Raw genomic sequence first — 6000 nt, 5'->3', positions numbered from 1 at the left:
ACAATAATCCAGGCATCTAGTGACCCTTCACCAGCACATCTCAAAAAAGGGAGACACACAATCTCTACTACCAAAACCAATAAGAATAACATGAGTAAACAACCACTGGTCATTAATATCACTTAATATTAATGGGCTCAATTCACCTATAAAAAGGCACAGGCTAAAAGATTGGATACGAAAACAGGATCCAACATTCTGCTGTTTGCAAGAAACACATCTCAACCACAAAGACGGGCACCTACTCAGAGTAAAGGGTTGGGAAAAGGTGTTTCAAGCAAATGGTCCTAAGAAAAAAGCAGGTGTGGCCATACTAATTTCTAACAAAACTGACTTCAAACTAAAATCAATCAGAAGAGACCGAGATGGTCACTTTATACTCATAACAGGAACAATTCATCAGGATGAAGTCTCAATCCTGAATATCTACGCCCCCAATATAAAAGCACCTACTTATGTAAAAGAAATATTACTAGAACTCAAGGCAGACATCAAACCACACACACTAGTAGTAGGAGACTTCAACACACCTCTCTCTCCGATGGACAGGTCAATCAGACAGAAACCTAATAGAGAATTAAGAGAATTATTGGAGGTAATGAAGCAAATGGATTTAACAGACATCTATAGAACATTCCACCCAAATAGGAAAGAATATACCTTCTTCTCTGCAGCTCATGGAACCTTCTTGAAAATTGACCACATACTCGGAAACAAAGGAAACCTCCACAGATACAAAAAAATATCAGTGTTCACCTGTGTCTTATCAGATCACCACGGATTAAAGTTAGAAGGCAACAACCATGCTACCACCAAAAAACCGACAAACTCATGGAAACTGAACAGTCAACTACTGAACCACACCTGGGTCAAGGAAGAAATCAAGAAAGAAATTAAAGTCTTCCTTGAATTTAATGAAAATAAAGGGACAACATACTCAAACCTATGGGACACAATGAAAGCAGTGCTAAGAGGAAAGTTCATAGCACTAAGTGCCCACTTAAATCTCAAGGTCCAAATCAGGAGCAGAAGGAGACGGAGCACGAGCAAGGTACTCAGGACCATGAGGGGTGCACCCACACACTAAGACAATGGGGATGTTCTATCGGGAACTCACCAAGGCCAGCTGGCCTAGGTCTGAAAAAGCATGGGATAAATCCGGACTAGCTGAACCTAGCGGACAATGAGGAATACTGAGAACTCAAGAACAATCGCAGTTGGTTTTTGATCCTACTACACGTACTGGCTTTGGGGGAGCCTAGGCAGTTTGGATGCTCACCTTAGGAGACCTGGATAGAGGTGGGCGGTCCTTGGGCTTCCCACAGGTCAGGGAACACTGATTGCTCTTCGAGCAGATGAGGGAGGGGGACTTGATCGGGGGAGGGGGAGGGAAATGGGAAGCGGTTGTGGGGAGGGGGAAGAACTCCTTAATAAATAAATAAATTTAAAAAAAAGAAATATGCAAGACTGGCAGGCAGAAAGAATAAATAGGAGGAGAACTATGTGGAGAGGGAGATGAAGGAGCAAGAAAAGAAGGAGCCAATCACCCAGCCACACAACCAGACACGGAATTAGGAGGAAAGAAAAGAGCCAGGCAGTGGTGGCACACGCCCTTAATCCCAACACTTGAGAGGCAAAGGAAGGCAGATCTCAGTGAGTTTGAGGCCAGCATGGTCTACAAAGCAAGTTCCAGGACAGCTGGTACTGTTACACAGAGAAACTCTGTCTTGAAAAAAAAAAAGAGGAAGAAATACAGAAATAGAGCAATATAAAATCCCAGATGCAAAAGGTTAATGGAATAACCTAAATTAAGCAAAGAAAATCTGACTAGAAATAAGCCAAGCTGAGGCTGGAGTCTGGGCATTTATAAGTAAAAATAAACCTCCTCTCTATGATTTATTTGGGAACTGGGACCCCCAAATGAGTAAAGAGTTAAAAGCAAAAGCAAAAACCAAAAATCCAAGAACTACAGGTCACCCTTTATTCAGCTTTTCCAGATCTTTCAGGGCTGGCCCCAGCAGAAGCACAACTAAGGAAAAAGAAAGGGTAAGGGCAAAGTGGAGAGAGGGGAAAGAGAGAGGCCAGTGTGCATTAATCACTGTTCCATCTTCTAGTAGCTACTTGATGACCACATCCAGTGGGGTCATTTATACCAACATTCATAACGGGTTATCTGACTATCCCTTCTCACGGATGTTTTGAATAACTGTGAAAATGTGCCTGTCATTTTGCAAGCTAAAATCTTAGAATATTCAAAATTGTGCTTTGCATGTCTGTGGTTCTTCCTGTGGGATTTTATCTTTCACACATGAAAGGTTTTGCTTTTACAAATATCTAAGGATAGCAAGCAATGATTTTTTGAAAGGCAGGAGATTTAGAGAGGGTCCAAAGGGTTCATGACAGGGTATTGGCTCTTCCTGGAAATAACAGTATGAAAAACTTCAGCAATAAAAGGCTTGTGCCTGCCCCTGTAGAGGAGGACTGTGCTCATAAAATCTCCCACTTGTGTGTTATTGTTTTTACTGTAGAGTAAGAAAAGCAATTGCTATAGCAGATTACCATGGAAAGGTCATGTCCAATCCAGGCCCTGTCATGTGACCTCTGTATTGAGGGAGAAGCATAAAAAGGGAAGGAAAAAACATACTGAAAGAACGGTCACTGAAGAGCTGGTAGCCTGGAAAATGACTACCCTACCAAGACCAGCAGTCTCTTGACTCAGGTCACAGAGTAAAATGTGCCTCTTAGGCCAGCTGCTGCCAAGTCTGTGATCTGAATGCTTCGAGGACGCTACACATGGTTCTCCGAATTAAAAGGAACGGAAATGTACAGGAGAAAGGGACATGAGTTGACATTCGGGAGGACGACGAGCACAGGAAGAACCTCTGTGAAGATAATGGTCCTTACATGAGCTTGCTCTGTATCTTTGTTCCCAGAGCGCATGCTCTATACCCGCACATGCGCCCCTGCACATGCGCCCCTGCACATGCGCCCCTGCACATGCGCCCCTGCACATGCGCCCCTGCACATGCGCCCCTGCACATGCGCCCCTGCACATGCGCCCCTGCACATGCGCCCCTGCACCACACAGAGACTGAGCATGGAGGAAGACTGCCAGCCTCCGAGTGCCCTGAATTGAGCCTGCAGTGTATACACATGTACAACATGAGAGTTCCTAGCACTGAGTCCACAGACTCTTACCAAACAGCACAGACAAGACGAGGGAGCCTCAGCAGACAGCTGGCAATGAAAAATAAGGGAAGATTTCCCTGATGAGCCTCGGCTGCTGCTAGTAACCTACAGACTTTAAGTAAGGATTTCACTGGCCAGTGAGGAAGATGGTTCCACGAGGAAAAGGCGTTTACTGCCAAGCCTGAGAACTCAGGTTCAATCCTTAGGCCCCTCGTGGTAGGAAGAGAAATTTGACACCAAGAAGATGCCTTTGATCTCCACAGGTATCCTGTGGCAAGCACGTACACACACACACATAAATGTAATTAAAAAAAACTGAGGATTTTGAGTATGTGGTAGGATTATTGAGACAGAGGCTAGTGTCTAAATATCTTAGTAGCTCTTCCATCTAATGTACTTGTGGATTCCTATTGAATTTAAAATATTCAAATTCTCAGTTCTTATGTTCCTTATTTAGATTTTTGTTGCTTAAACCCATCCCAGTCTAGTTACATATCAGTCTCCTTTGAAGTCTCTGACAAGTTCCTAAAATAGCGTCCATCACCAGCAATATTGTTTATCACACCTGATACCTCGTAACAGAAAATATACTTTATATGACACAAATTAGGCAATCAGAAACCCATTATTTTTAATGTCCTGTTTGTCTGTTTTACAGAAAATTATCATCATTACCTATTCAGGAGACTTGGATGCATCTATGTACTTGAGGCTGTTTACCAAAAGTACTTTTCATTAAGCATAAAAATAAAGCAAGCTGCCATTCATCTTTTAATCTGAGTTTGTGGGTTATATTCCGCACATTTGGGTGAGAATCACACAGGTGCTCAGTGACACATCCTTTGCTGGGTTATCAGTTATCCTGTTTCTTTGCTGTTTCCTCTACACATACAGGATTCTCAGGGATGTAACATCCTTTAACATCTATGATCCTTGAGCACAAGCACATGCTTACATACACACACATACACACACCATGACCATATCCCTAAATCTCTTAATTTCAATAGCTTTGCTGAGTTTCACAACTAAGTTCTGTATGTTCGTCTTCATGCAGTAACTTATGCAACTTATTTTTTGTTGTTGGGAATAAATACCATGACCAAAGCAATTTATATATGAAGAATTTATTTTGACTGGTGGTTCTAGAGAGACACAAGTATACCATGGTAAAAGGCTTGGCAGCACGAGACAGGCACAGCAGCTGGAAGAGTGAGCTGAGAGCTTACATCTTCAAATGCTAATCAAAGCAAAAAGAGCATTGGAAGTGGGATGAGGCTATATACTCTTAAATCCTGCTGCCAGTGACAAAGTTCTCCAGCAAGACCACACCTCCTAAGCCTCCCCAAACAACGCCCTTGGCTGGAGACCAAGAACTCAAATATACAAGTCTATAGGGAACATTTCTCATTCACAAACCACAGATACTTCCATTCTATTATGAGTCTTTCTCTGTCCCACCAGACAGCTCCCAAATAACATGGAGACTTCATAGTAATAAGCTCAGCCTACAGCTTAGGCTTGCTCCTAACTAGTTCTTTTACATATATATATTAAAAATTTTACTTTTCATTTTACATACCAAGCCCCCTTCCTTTCCCTGCTCTCGCTCCCCACCTTACCCCATCCACTTCTCATTACAGACACGTGATCAGTGCCCCACGAGGAACTGTACAGTTTAAGCTAAACAAAGCCCCTGCTTCCTTGAGCTGCTTTTACCAGGTAGTCAGAGTAATGAGAAAAGCAATGAACTGAGTTCCTCTTAGAGCCAATGGGATAGCAGAGCTCATTGTGGGTGTGTACTAATTGTAGGCTGGGCAACAGCTTGCACTTACTCCAGGGCTTCTTGAGTCTACACTGCTTCTCCCCTTTGCTCTCTCTGCTAGCTCCAAGCAGCAAGCAGCATTTTTCTTTGCCTGCTACTATGGCTTCTATTCAAACTAGATTTGTTGCATCATCTCTTGGTTTTGGCCTGAGCCCCTTTCAAAGTGAGATGCCTTTATCTCACTAAATTTAGAAGTAATCCTAAGCCTAGATAGTACTGACTTCAAATCCAAACAGCTTTGAGTTTCTCTTTTTTGGGTAGAATATGCAAGATCAAATAACCATCCTATACCCTGAGAGTGTGTACAGACACATCTGCCTGTGTGATCTCTAAACACCTCAAGTTTGGGGAATTTCCCAAAATTGTTATAGAGTTTTCCTCTGACAATGGAAACACAAATGTTCTATGAATGCATCCAGAATGCTTTCTAGTTCTTGCTAACAGACCTCTTTTACCACATGGTACTAAGGGAGAGGAGAAATGGTCTATCTGTGCAGATGGTCCAGGTATCCTGAATTCTATTAGGACAATTAAAATGAAGTCTTCAGATAAGATGTTGAGCTGTTGACCCTATTTTTTAAATGCCAGCTGTTTCTGATCCTCTTGCTCTATGAGTAAAGAATTAATTTGTTAAGGCCCAAGAGCATTTGGTGCCAACAAAGTGATTTCAATATGCTCTGGCAGGAATACCACATCCAGCATAGGACCTGTGTTGGGAGTCCCAAGTGATTAGGCTTGAGCAACTTGCTGTCAATGAAGTCATAAACAAGGCTTTTCAGCTTATCCAACAGAATGTTTAAAAGCTAGAAGATAGAATCATCCCAAAGTCAGACAAGGGGCCTACACACATACACTTATCAGGCACCTAAACACCACATCACACATACACACACACACATGATAAGCATTGGTATAATTCTGTTTCCTATAAATAAACTGGTTGAGGAAGTTTCTTGAGGCTGGTAGTAGCCATATTCACAGAAAGT

Source organism: Microtus oregoni, unplaced genomic scaffold (assembly GCF_018167655.1).
Source record: "Microtus oregoni isolate MIOR12 unplaced genomic scaffold, Mior012 000008F_ref0000371, whole genome shotgun sequence".
Lineage (NCBI taxonomy): Eukaryota > Metazoa > Chordata > Mammalia > Rodentia > Cricetidae > Microtus > Microtus oregoni.
This window is presented reverse-complemented; position numbering follows the sequence as displayed.